This window comes from Drosophila novamexicana, unplaced genomic scaffold, assembly GCF_003285875.2.
Source record: "Drosophila novamexicana strain 15010-1031.04,08,12 unplaced genomic scaffold, DnovRS2.1 tig00004554-arrow-pilon, whole genome shotgun sequence".
Classification (NCBI taxonomy): domain Eukaryota; kingdom Metazoa; phylum Arthropoda; class Insecta; order Diptera; family Drosophilidae; genus Drosophila; species Drosophila novamexicana.
Window position 1 is genome coordinate 832,707 of NW_020825051.1, and position 14,141 is coordinate 846,847.

The 14,141-nt window shown below is 38.4% G+C and overlaps 1 protein-coding gene across 1 annotated transcript in view; it reads right to left on the bottom strand.

Moving 5' to 3' along the window:
- LOC115769383 (slit homolog 2 protein) overlaps nucleotides 1–13,912 on the bottom strand; it is a 60,670-nt gene extending 46,758 nt beyond the window's left edge. The window contains exons 1-2 of the mRNA XM_030714178.1: nucleotides 13,801–13,912; nucleotides 1,110–1,166 (exon numbers count right to left, since the gene is read on the bottom strand). The gene's annotated coding sequence lies outside the window, so the exon portion shown is untranslated. The remainder of the gene's footprint in view (nucleotides 1–1,109; nucleotides 1,167–13,800) is intronic.
- Nucleotides 13,913–14,141: the final 229 nt, after the last annotated feature.

Below are 14,141 nucleotides of genomic sequence, written 5' to 3' on the forward strand. Positions count from 1 at the left end.
AATATCAAATAGTCGCAATGCAACGCCCATTGACACCCCCGCGCCCAGCCCAGGCGAGCGGGCGAGTGGTTAACTGATACCGAGTTCAAGTATCCAACAGATACTTTAAGCCCGAACGTGCCTAACCAAGCGGGCAACTGCCAACGGGCAACTGGCTGGACCGAGGCCAGTTATTGAAAGAAAATTGCAGTAGCCATGCGAAAATTTGGCATGCAAAGCCAGTTGGAGGGGCAGCAAGCGGCGTGTGGCAAGTGCGGCAAGTCTGGGAGTGCATCTGCACAACTGCCGAATGTCCAAGGGGTTCAACTGATGCTCATGTCTTGTGCATGACTCTGGGACTTTGTGCTAGTCGGGACCCGCCCGGTTTCTAATGCGCATTCGCTGTCTGCCGTCAATCCATTAAAAATTGTAGCAGCCACAAAACGTGGCACGTACGGTTGCACACACATTTTGATATTTGTTCGGCTGCTTGTTCGCCGGGGCTCGGTCAGCAGATAACATTTGTATTTAAAATACGCTTTACTCTGGTGCCACAGCCACAAACCGGTCGCCGGTGACCATTTGTAGTTTATCTGTGGCAAATCTTGAGGTACCGCCACATGTCAAAATGTCAATTTTTTTTGTGGCACGTCTCGGTCTGCTCTCTCGATCCTCTCTCTCCACTCGCTGTGTGTGCTTGTGGCATGCAAAATGCACATGCCACATGTTGCGTAAACTAGTTTTGCGATATATCACCTGAGACCTGCGACCATCGTCTGCATAGTTTCCTCCAATGTCCGCACTTGCAATTGCATATTTTATGCGAACGAGCACATCTCGTACCGCTGCCAACATCCAAAGCCATTCGGCTGTCAGTCCCGTGTTTGTTGTAATTCAATTTGAGTCTCTATGATAGCGTACATGAATAGCAAGCGACGGGTTTGGGTTTGAGTTTGGATCTGGGTACGGGTTTGGGTTACAGTTTACATCTGGGTTGGGGGAATTGGTAACAGGCAGCCGCCAGAGCGTGTTAAACAACACGTGAACAGAGCAGATTGGACACTTGGACACTTGGGCACTTGGGCAGTTGTAGAGTTGTGCGTTTAGATCGATATGTAGTTGAAACTTACCCCAAAAGTTAGCAGCTGTGGACTTGAGTGCTGAAATTGCTGCCTTGCGGCTTTTAACTGTAAATAGAGCAAATTAAAAGAACAGTTAGAACATATAAATAGTTAAACACTTAACACAAGATGAGCTTGATTAAGTAAGAAGCATGAATAGAATTGGTAAAAAATTTAATATATGTTTTTTTTAAGTATTAGATTAACCTTAAATGCATCTAGAATAAATCTTGTAAAGATAATCGAGTGAAGTAGAGCTTTAAGCTTACATGCATATATCACACGGATACTACAACATTACGAGCTTTAAGCACAGCGTAGATAGCACTGGCATATTAAGAGCTTTTTTTGGTCAAAAGCACACTAATACATGTGCAATTACTAATATCCATATAGATATGTTCAGTATGAAACATTAGATACCACACTTACGAGAATTTGTGCAGTTTTTGCGTATGCACCCAACACGTTGAGCTTTCGCGCATTGAATCAAGCCGTTATTCATTGTAAGCAGCAGATTTATTGTTCTATTCTTTTCTAAGAAAAGCTTTCGTCACGCCATGGAAATTACATTGTTGAAAAGACTTCGCTGTCGTGTCTTGAGAATTTCTTTATTTTACGTTCTTTATTTTTTCACAGCATAATTAAGCACACTTTTAAATATTTTAACCTATGGTGTGCCGACTCGTAAAAACTAGAGTACCCAATAAAAAAAAGCATACAGACCACCCAGCTTGCGTGGGCTGGCTGTGGGCCGATGTCTCGGCTGTGGGTGTGTGCAAAAAGGTCAACATTTTATAGGTATTTTCCGCTTGGGTGTCTGTTTCACTTTCTGCTTCTGGGGCACTCTGGCTGATGGAAGGTGTTAAATAATAAATACGTCAACCTGGGAGTACTGGGAATTGGACTGCCAATAAAAGCAGGCGCACGATTTGAAGTTGCGTGTTTTGACTTATCATTCACAGTTCACCGGCTAAGCCCGCTCACCCCGTTCACCCCTTGCCAGCATGATGACATTTTAATAGCTCGACCCCAAAGCCTAGGCAATAATATTTGCTGACTTTTACGAGTTGTTTGTGCAACGCATTGAAACAATGAAATAAACCAACATTTTACTGCTGCCTTCGCCTTTTTTTGTTGCTTGTGAGTCCAGAGTGCCGCGCTTCCAGCTACCTTCAGCTACTTCCTGGGCTCATTTCTAACGCGCTTTTAATGGAATATTTAAGCACCTGCACATAAAATCAGCCGGGTCCAAGCAGCCAGCTGCCAATTGGCACGTGCTGAGCCGCTTTTGATGGCTTATAAAATGCATAAACATATTTGTTATTAATTGCTTTATTTTGCTACGAATTTGTTAGTTATCAGCCGCATCGATTTTCCCAAAGCCGCTTTTAGTTTCAGTCCCCCAAACCAAAAGTAACCGCCGACAAATGAAATTTTCGTAACCAGCAAGCCCCGGAAACCTGGCATTAAATCTATTTAGTCATTTCTGCAGCCCAACAATAGCACAGCAGCAATTAAAGCCAAGCAATAACAACAACAACAAAAAATAATATAATAACAGCAAATTTCTGCTGCAGACTACACTAATTTAATTAGTCAGGGCACACAAGCCGAGCGCATGGGGAAAAGCGGGTGCGAGGACTAGTTAGCCGGCGTCTTTTGGGCCAGTCAAGCGTTTGGTTCTGTGCCAGGCCCTGGACCTGGGCAACCAGTTGCGTTAATGAAATCAAACTTGGAGCGATACAATCTTAACCAAAGCCTTCGCACATGAGAGCAGTTCCTCGAAGGTGCGAGAAATAAATGAATGGCAGGAGAAATTTGCTTGAAGGCCTAATATAATAAAGAAATATTTAATGGAAACTGTTAGCTTGAAAAAAATAAGAAATTTGCCTATGAATATATTTCCGCTTATAGAATAAAAGAGCCTAAAAACATGTGAATATAAATAAAATTAAAAAAGAAAAAACAGAAAACAATAAAAAACCTTACCAATATAAATACATAGTTCAGAGACCAGTTTATATAGCTGCTGGTCGAATTTTAAACTCTGTTTTGTTTTAAATAAAAAATACTAGTCCAATCGCTTGCCGAGTTACCTGAGCGATAAATCTGAATCACCTTTGACTAGTTGCTCATGTGAAGCGATCGATTTAATTGATAAAAGTTATCATAAATGCCATCGACCCGAGACCCTTAACCGATACATAAAACAACTGCCGAGGCAAAGGCAACACATGTCATTGCTCGGGATATTGTGACGTCACAGCGCGTCGTCTTCTACTCGTAGGTGACTCTGACTCTGACTGTGACTGTGACTGTGACTGCTTCCGACTGGCTGCGACATATAAATAAATATTATATTACCATCATATAAACACACACACACACATGCAAACGTATTCCGAGGAAACCTTAGATCCACGTCGCACATGTGAGAAACATTTACACTCCCTCCAGCGTGCATGTATGTGTGTGTGCGCTGAGTTGTTAATTAAATATTTACGCTGCTTATTTGCAAAATGAATAATTTTAGCATTTTATTTCGCCAGCACACAATGTGCTTCCCTTGTCTACGTGCCCCAACTTAGCAGCCACCACCCCTTCGCGACCCTTTGTTAGAAGCCTTTGCCTCCGTGTCTGGCATTTTATGGCTGTTTGTCAACACTGCTCGACGGTGTGCAAACCTTTTAGCACACTCGCCTTTAGCTTAAGCCAGTTATTAGTTTGACTTGGCGGCTCTTTAAGTTCAACTGTCATCCCCGAGGCCGAACTTTAAGAGCTCAGGGGTCGCCTTTAATTGGCGCACAATTCTCCTAAGCAGGCATGTAGACCCCCGAGGGGTCGCCCTCCAGCACAGAGTTTCCGCTCAGCTGTGACAACTCAACTGTGCCAAAGTGTGTGCACTTAGAGGCCAATGAGAGATAAGACACGAGCCCGAGAGCTGTCGAGCTTAAGCAATTCAAAATGTACTCACTTTTGAATAGCAAATGCTGGAAGATTTAGTGAGTACACAGATAGATTGCGGAAGTCTCTAGACTTTAAAAGGGGTAACCAATTGCAAAAAACTCTTAATCTAATCTTCAAGTTCTTACATTGACAAAAGCTTGAATCCTCTTCTTATAAAGATTCTTACATTTTAATTAAATATTTTATAAAACATTCTTGTATTTCTAATAAATCAATGAGACTTATAATATTGTAATAAAATAATTGATAATATTCGGGTATTTCTTCGACATCAACAACAGCTGCCTAACTTTAACAGAGAACATAACTTTTAATTAGACTAAATATATTTTCATTTAAATTTAATTAAATAATTAAACTCAAGTTCATTTATTCCTACATCAAAAAACCTTTTAACCTTCGCATCGAACTTTTAATGTAAACATATATATTAATTAATTATTTCAATAATTTCTTATTCAGCAACAAATTTCCCGTTACGCTCACATGGCTGTTCTAGACTCGACTAGAGCTACCTCACGAAAAACGTATGCTAAATCAAATATGTTGAACCGGCCGCATAAAGAAAATTGAAAAACCGAAATGATTAAACAAATTGAACTACGACAATTTGAACCAACAATCGGGAAGCAATTATGCAGCCAACAAAAAATATAATATTTTTATTTTCATTTTCAAATGCGGTTTCGTTTTTCACTCTTTAACTTTTGTCATGGGCTCTACGTACGGATATTTGTCTGGTTTTGTTCGGCGCTTTCGTCTATTCATTGATTACATTTCTGTTGATTTAACCCAAATAATTTTCGAGTCAAACAAACATTAAATAAACAAACAAACAAACAGCGAGCTGCACAGCGCTAAGCAGACAAACAAAACAAATCAGCAAAACTCGCATAGGGAAAATCAATATTTTCGGGTGACTCCCCCCCAAAACGAAAAATCGAATCGAACAATTTGAATTGCCCCGCGGCAGTGTGGTTAGTGTGTAATTTGTGGTTTAGACAACGCACCCTTTAGTGAGTGTTAGAGATAGGAGGCGGAGGCGTATATAAAAACGGGAATATAATTTTATACAACTTTATATTTACTTTTAATCAATTTCACCATAGGAAATGTCAACACATTTCTTCGGGCGTTGCAGTTGTAAACGCACACTTATCTAATGTGTACTTAAGTGCAACTAATTATTGGGTCGATCCCATGTTTACCAAATAGACAAAGACAAACAGACGCTTGAAGAAGGGCGCTGCGTACAGATCGAGTGTGACCAAAGCGCGATGTGCGTATGGAAATCGAAAATCTAGTCCATTTAAATATTTAACGATAAGCAAGCGGCAGGCGTTTTAACTTTTAGTTAAATGCGGACAAGGGGCGTGGTAGGGCGCAGACGCCACCTGTCCAACAATGAAACAGCTAATTATTAATTAATTATGCAAAGTTCTCTCAGCCGACAGGGTCTCGATATTTAAATACAAACGGCGCGACTCACCTTGACAGCCAAGTCCGAGTCAGTTAACTTAACAACAACAGCAACAACAACATCAAATGAAGTCATTTGTTTAAAGAGCGTTCAGTTAAAAACAACCAAATTTGTATTTACCCAGTCTCTAGACTGCGGGGCTCTAACTCTGTGAAATTTTAGATACTGTGTCAAATGGCTGTGAATGCCATTTTTGGCATTGCACAACACGTTTCGCATGCATGAGAAATAAATACAAAAATTAATTCAAAATGCGAAGCGAAACGAATCGAAAAAAACAAAAAAAGAAAAACAATCTAAAATAAATAAATAAAAACAAACTGAAAGCTAAATGCAAATTTGTGTTATGCGATATACTAAGTGTAAACGGCACAGACATGAAAATGTCATTTATTTTGCATGCTGGTTCAAACCCGAAGGCTATGCAAATTTAATTGATATGATGTAAGCCGTTAAACAGGTCTTGAAAGCTAAGCTAAAAAAGTTCTATTGCAAATAAGTTGACAAAAGAGAAAACAATAATACGTTAACAAGTTATTGTAATAATTGTAGTAAATAATATGCCAATTATTATTGTTAATAAGCTCAAAACTAATTTTGTTTAAATTGTTTGTAGCACAAACTGATTACTTTGCCTTTATCTTGTTATCTCAATTACACGAAACAAAGCCTTGACTTTTAATGCAAATATTTCTGTATAATTATCAGCCGTAAACTTCGAACAACTTCCATCACTTAACTCGCATAATTTCAGTAGTTAAACTAAATTTTACAAAGTTCAGAATTCTGAGCATGCAACAACAAACAAGCCACTCAAAGTCAAAACAATTTTCCTTTTGCTAGACGTAATCAGTTTAATAACTGGGCTCAAAACCGAGCCAAAGTCTATTAAAAGTACATATTTTGTAATTAATTTTTACAACCCAATCAAAAAATGAAATCAGCGACTGAAAATAAAAGCCAAAACACGTCGCCAGCTGTAAATGAACCGAGTCGGAGACACAAAACAACAACAACAACAACAACTGAAACATAAACCTGAGCGACAAGCAATAATAATTACCCAATATTTGGACTATTATTTTCGAGTTAGCTGTGCAGGCTGCTCCGATTAACAAATTAAAAAATGTTCAAACAATTGTAAATTAAATTTAAATTATTTGCTGGCCATGCGTCTGTTTAATAATTGCCCTCACGTTGACCCAATTAAAATGTAAATGAATTTAAAATCGAAAGCGGCCGAGAAAGGCCTAGTTTAACCTGTGCATGTGTCTGTACCCCGCACAACCTTTACCTTTGCATTCATAAAAAGATCGCAATTGTAGGCGAGAGATTTTACTGCACATATAGACAATGATATAGCCAGAAATTGGTTTATAAGTTAATGATTTTAAGCACCAAATAAATTTTACTCAATTTTCTTGGCATTTTGATGAACGTCTTGAGTTTTAAGCCATTAAAATGATTTTATGCGTATTTATAAATTTCTAAATGTTTTGGCTGGCGGCCATAAGAATTCAATGCGTCACTTTGCTCTAGAGAATATTTCTATATATTCATAGATATATGTATATATATATATGTATATCTGTATATAGGCAGGCAGGCAAATGAGTCGACTTCGACTCGGTGTTTCAGCGTGTTTTGCTTTATCTTTTGTTTACCTTTACCATTTTTGCTGATAAGGCGCCGTCAGCAGCAGCGATAAGATAAACTCAGCCAGTTGTGTGTAGCAGAGGAGCTGACTTCTAGCTGCGCTGCCAGTTCTGATTTCTATAAACTGTGACTGCAATTGTTGTGCAAGCGTTGTATTTGAGAAACTATCGAACTCTGGAAGTGCTAATGGACTCTATTTACTTATATATATACTCATATAGGTCCGACCACGTTGACTCTTCTTGGTCAATATTTGTGTATACTCGCGCCTAGGCAGCGGAGTAGGCGACAAAAGCTGCTATGGACTAGGCACAAAGCTGGCTTAGCATTGAGCAAACCAGAATATAATGTAGAAATAATGTATAGATAAGATGGGACATTGGGACGGGGTCGAATGACCATCCAGCAGAGATACAATGAGGTTCAGAGCGAGGGCAAAGTAAGCCCAAAGCAGCCTGGAAAATATGATCAAAAAGCAAATAGATACATACGAATAAAAAAAATATATGTTATTAATTAACTCGATTGTACATTAAACTAAAATATGCGGTCTATGTTTATTTAAAACATAATTAGGCCGAAATATAGAGTACATATTTAACTGATGCGCATTTGTTACAAAGCCTCTTTTTATATGGCTCATTAACATTCGATGCTCGATTTGGTCTTTAATCTTTAACTTTCAGCACATGAATTATAGTTTTGCCCAAGCGCCTTCTCGCGTGCAACGCCCATGTCACGGCCGCATGTCAAGTTCCACAACCATCTGTTTGCACATTTTATATGCTGGCAGACAGACCATATAAAATATTGTTTGGCCCAGCTCAAAACATCTACATATGTGTATATTTTCCAAAAAGCAAAAAGAAATAAACATTTCTAAATATACTACTGACCATAAAAACAATGAAAATACATTTAAAATTTGTTGAGGCATTTAATAGTTGAACATTGTAGGGGCCTGACCAAAAATAAACAGAAAAAAAAGATATATTAAAAATGAGGGAAAACTAAAGAGCAGAACACTGCAAACATGGGCGAAAACATGTTCATAAAATGGCACTGGGACAGACGTGGCCAAAAATTTATGACAAAATATGCAAAAATTTGTTACACTCGAACTTGACAAAATATAGATAAGCTAAGCAAGGGAACTTAACTGATGCTGTGGCCACATAGTTGACGCCCCCGGAATAAAAGCGGTCCATAAATAAAAGCAAGCCAAATAAAACAAAATACAACAATGAACCGAAATGAAAATGAAACTAAATGCGAGGAAATATGGGCTGACAACAAACATTTCATTTCTATTTAGTTTATTTCTTTTCGAGCACATTTGTGTAAAGTTGTGTGTGCTCTGTTTTAAAATTTATGGGTTTATTGATACTTGTGACAATGTTAAATTTGCTTTATCAGCAGCCAAGTTTCACAAAATGACCAAAAACAAAACAAAATTCCAAATGCCAGACCACAAACTCTTAAAATATGAGAAAGTTCTTTGGCATTGGCTGCCAGCTTATAAGTTTTGTTTAACTAGTTATTTAGCTCAGAAAAATGATTCAAATTGGGAATATTGTTATAAGTAAATGCCAAATAATGATATCTGCAGTTCGATGTGCCTTTGACAAGAAGAGTACATATTTGAACGCTTGTTGAAATATTCAAGCTACATATGATAAGGCAATTAGTAGCATAAATGAAGAGTTTAAATTAAATGCTTTTGGCTTTCTACTAAATAGTTAAGCCACTAAGCCAGCCAAAGCGATTAAATGGCCGAAACTATCTTAGCCAAAACTTTTCACCCAAAGCCACTTGCCAAATTAAGCCAAGTTAATTTCGAAAACAACAACAACTAAGCCACCCGCACATGTCAACAATATTTGTTGTTGGCTGGAAAGGGGGTTATGGCTGTTGGGTCTACAAAGCAAATTAACTGGGTAAACAAAAAATATTTGCTTAATTAACTGACAAAAACTTTCGGCACAAAGCACACACATACACACACACACATACGCACGCCGCAAAGGATATGCGACTAGGCGACTGGTAGAAGCCCGTGAAAATGTTTTCATAACGCACACTTTTCACCTAGGCGAATGCATACAAACATATATTGCGGGTGGCAGCACAGGACGAAGGACACGTGCCTACAAATAGGCTGGGTAAAACTTATTGACAAGCTCACAGCTGGCAAAATATTGTGGGGAAACAAATACCAAACGGAGATGGGCATAAAGCAAGCGTGAAACTTGTACAGGTCGTAGCGAATAGTTGACTAACGTGGCGTATGCGCAATTAACATTTATGGTTATTAATTATATTATGCATACGACGCGTTGTACACACAACACAAATAGCCTTGTGTGAGTGTGTGCGTGTGTGTGTCAGCTTCAGCTTGTTTATTTCACTTTGTCTCGATTATATAGTCGACATACTCGCTCTTTTCCACAAACTCTATTTACCCCACCCTCTCTCTCTCTCTCTGTCTCTCTCTAGTTTTCCATTTCTATCTGACGCTTAATTAAGCCATAAAATGCATGCTACATGAAAGTTTGCGAACAAGTTTTCCGCCTGCCTTCATCTCAAAGACGTTTAAACTAATTTTGGCACAAGGGCTAACAACTTGAGACCCGGCGGCGTCTCCTCTGTCATTTTAACTTAACCATAATTATGGGCAATCAAACGTTTTTATTAGACGCTCCAACTAATGATCTTTTGTGTGCCGCGTTCTGCGGCAAGGTCAAGTCTTCAACTTAAACCCGATACGAAGCTATTCAACATGCCTGTCTTTGGGCCCCGTCAATATGTGTGTGGACTTATTAATTGCTGCCGCTGCTGCAGCTACAACATCTGATTAGCAGCCAAGTCCGAGCTAAAAGTCGCGCCACTCGCAGGCATTTCAGAATTCATAATTGATAGACCAAATGATATGGTTCTGGAATGTGTGAGCTACAGCATTGGAAGTGCTGCCAAATATGGATTGAGGGCATGTGCAAATGTACGCTAAACACAGGCTGTCTAGCAAGAGCAGCAGAAATGGATGAACATGTGCCGAACTGAGTAATTATGTGAGCTGCGAACGGCAAAAATATGATATGGAAAAACTTGTTACCATTTACTAAGTAGAGCTGTCTATACCAAGGCTGCAAGCCGGCTCCAAAGCGGAATTTCATTTTATTTTGTAATATGAACCGAGTCTCAAACTAAAGCAGCTGTAATAAAAAACAGCTGAAGCAAAGCCCGAACTAAGTTTTATTTGAAAGACGGTTAGTTTGGAAAAAAGAAGGGGCAGCTCTCAGCTCAACTCAGCTCTAGTGAGTTAATAGCTTAATCCTTCGCATTGGTTATATTTAAATATATTTGTTAATTATTAAAATTTAAAAAATATGTGACTAGCTAAGTATGAACTAACTCTGTGCTTAGTTTTAGGGAAAGCCTGGTGTACTTAAGTTCTTATGTGCTACTTAAAAGATAATTTGAGCAGTTAATTATAGACTAATTATAATGTAAGTATTATTAATATTATTTTAAAACATATCTATTCATATACACATTTACATTAGATAATTTTAAGAAAGTATATAAAAATTATTATTTGACAAAATTCTATCATATACGAAATAAATATATACATGTATAATTAATTTTTCTATTATTTCAGTTGGAGTAATTTGTACTAGGCATTCAAGAAAATCTTAACTAAAATAACAATATTATACTGTATTAATGGAATTTCCCACGCAACACCTGCTAAAGCCTCTAGCTAACTTTCCAAATTAAAATGCCACTTACTGCCACACAAAGGTGCCGCTGCTTAAAGCTCTGCTCTGCTCAAGATTTGGAGCTCTCCATGTTATCAGTGCGCCCAAAACTAACACTAACAAGATTTATGGCCCAATTTCAAGGCCATTTTACACGCACAGACACATACATTTACAAATTTTTAAATTTCAACCTGCATTAGCTAATCTAAGCAGACAAGACGCAAATGAGAGAAGGAAAAACTTTTTAATTACCAACAGGAAAACATTCAAGATAACCGAAAGTCAGTGGAGACAGGCTGCCAGCTGGGGGTGGGGCGGAGGCTGGAGCGGCGACAGCGTCGGACGGCAGCAAGAAAATTTACATAAATTTCAAATATAGCAAGAGGAAAATTGTGTATTATTTAAGTTTTATGTGCGACTTTATCGCCACGACGAGACAATATAAGACGAAATGTGACGAGATGAGACGAGGAGCCGAGCTCCGATGCAAGTCCGAGTTTGAGTTCCCGGCTGTCCTAAACCTTTACAATTTTTTTACTTGGCTCTCAAAATGTATTTATGACTTGTGTAAATACCAGAAACAAAATTCAACAAGAGTCAACTTTTTTTTTTTTTAGCCAACTCACGGCTACAATTTTACAGCTTAAATATTTTTTAGCCATTAGATAAACAAACACGAAGAGCCGTAAACAGGCTGTGAAGAGCCGAGTGGAGTGGAGCCGGTTAGTTGGGGGAAGGGGGAGAAGTGCCACAAAAAGTAACGAAAATATCTTTCAAGTACAATGTTAGGTAAATATAAACAAAAGTTTTTTTTCCCCAACAATTTCGGGTATCTTTTAGAACTTGGCTGCTGCTGCAGCACTTTGCTGCTGCTTTTCTGACGTTCTTGTTGTTGTTTTCTTTTTGGCTACTTAAAGCTTTTAGAGCATAAGGAGTAATATAAATTACATTAGCTAAGTGCCAGTCGGCAATTAAAAATACCCGAGACTCACGTCCCGGTGTTAAAGTCTTGCTAAGAACTGTGAGAGAAGCTGCTAATGATGTTATGGGTGCCCCCATCATCATCGTCATCATCGTCATCATCATTAGCATCATTATCGTCAAGCAGCAGCATTAGCAGCATCATTAGAGCGTCAACTTAATCAAGGTTAAAAAGCATGTGGCACATGCCGGAAAAATTGTGGCTGCCGCTGGCTGCTGCTTATGCAACATTTTCAAGTGGCAAGCGGCGAAAATGTAAAATCCAAATATATATGCACATATATATGTATATATGTGCGTATAAATATCATCTAGATATATTCTTTGATCATATTGATGATGTGCCCATTCAACAGGCACGTAATTAGCTGCGTTTGTTTATCTGTTGTGCCTTTCTGTGTGTGTTTATAGTAAACATACATTTTCAATTTTCCATACATTTTTCATATGTTGCAACCGAATGATTGGAAAACTGCGAATGTTTTGCTTGCTGCGCGCAAATTTGTTAATGCGATTACAAAAGTGCGTGTGCGTGTGTGTGCGTGGGTGTTACATAGTGTTAAAAGCTGTCATTAGAAGTTGTGCAAGTGTTGTGTAATGTTAAATTATGTAATTGGTGGCAGCTCTTTTGGAGTGGAAGAGTTTAAAATTATATTTGGGGCAAAATGTAGAACAATATACAATAAATAACTGTCAGCTAAAATCTTAAACCAGAATAACTGCTTAGTATTTAATAAAAGCTAGAGATTAGCTTTTAGAAAATATTGGATTTTTTTAACTGGTTTTTGTAATCAAAGTTGCAATATCTGCTTAGAATTAAGTCGATGTTAAAACTTGGTTTAAATCTTTGATAGTTTCAGATATTATTTAAATGAGTCAAGTGAATTTTTGCCTTATTGCCCTTAGCCTTCTGATCTAAGCCAGAATATCTGCTTTACACTCAGTCAAAGATGGAACTTACTTTAAATATTTTAAATTGTTAAATAAATTTATACTTTATTTTCTGCCTGGGTTTCCATCTCTGCAGCTGCTCTTATTTTTATAAAGAATTCACACAACTTACAGCAATTTTTCCGAATTACCCAAACCTCAGCTAACGCATAGTAATTGAGTTCTTCTAATGTTATACAACATTCAGCTAACACAAGCCAAACCCAACGTTATGTCAGCTCACGTTTAGGCCATTAAGCAACTGTTCTAAGTCAAAGGCACACACACACACACACATACGTACAGTGAACACGCCCAGCAAACATCAGCAGCTTCCATCAGTCAAGAACAAACCGGGAATGGCAACTGTTCCGCAGAAGTGTCAAGCACTTCCACATAAAGACCTAAAACACAAACATTTCTGTGTCGACGCCCAGCCGCCCAGTCAGAGCTCCAGCCGAAGCTGAACCTCTCAGATCGAGCTTCATTCATGAAGATTGAGAAAGAGAGATTCACATCTAAGTGCGAGAACAAACACGACCGGCCACAAGGAGGACGACAACAGCACCTAACAAGTTCCCGGAATTGCACAAGCTTTAAGATCTTCTAACGAAACGCAAACCTGTTTTCCACTGTCTAAAAATTTGGGTACGACATAATTAATGATTACAAATTTTCACAAACCGAAAAACTCATAAAACCTTATCGATCGCTCAGCTCGCTAGCTAACAACAACAAGAACTGTCAGTACTTCATTGAGTCAATTTCCTGAGCTGCAAGCTCGAAGCTAAAGATATAAATTACACGCAAGCTGTGGACTGACAGGAAGAAAAAACAAATGAGAACAAAACAAAAGCCAAGCTAGAATTCAAGATGTTGGACATTAATAAGGCTTAAAGTGAACTTAATTAAAACTTACGCTAGAAAACTGTGCGTGGAAAACACTTGGCGTGAATTTATTGTTGCGCGACACACAAAAATCAAAACAAACGCGAATTTCGGCAAACAAAAGAAACACGCAAAAATTTGGTCGATTTTTGTTTTCTATTGATGGCAAATGTATCTGTGAGATACGCGTTTGGCAATTGGCAATTGGCAAAAAAATGACATTCATAAACGCGACGCAAGCATTTCATTAATTTTCGCACACACGCCGCACCGAAAACGAGTTACCGCTCAGATACAACAGGCCGCCAGTGCAGTGGGCAGAGGGTGGGGCGGAAAATTTGGACACGCGCGAAAAACTGCGTAGCACTTGGA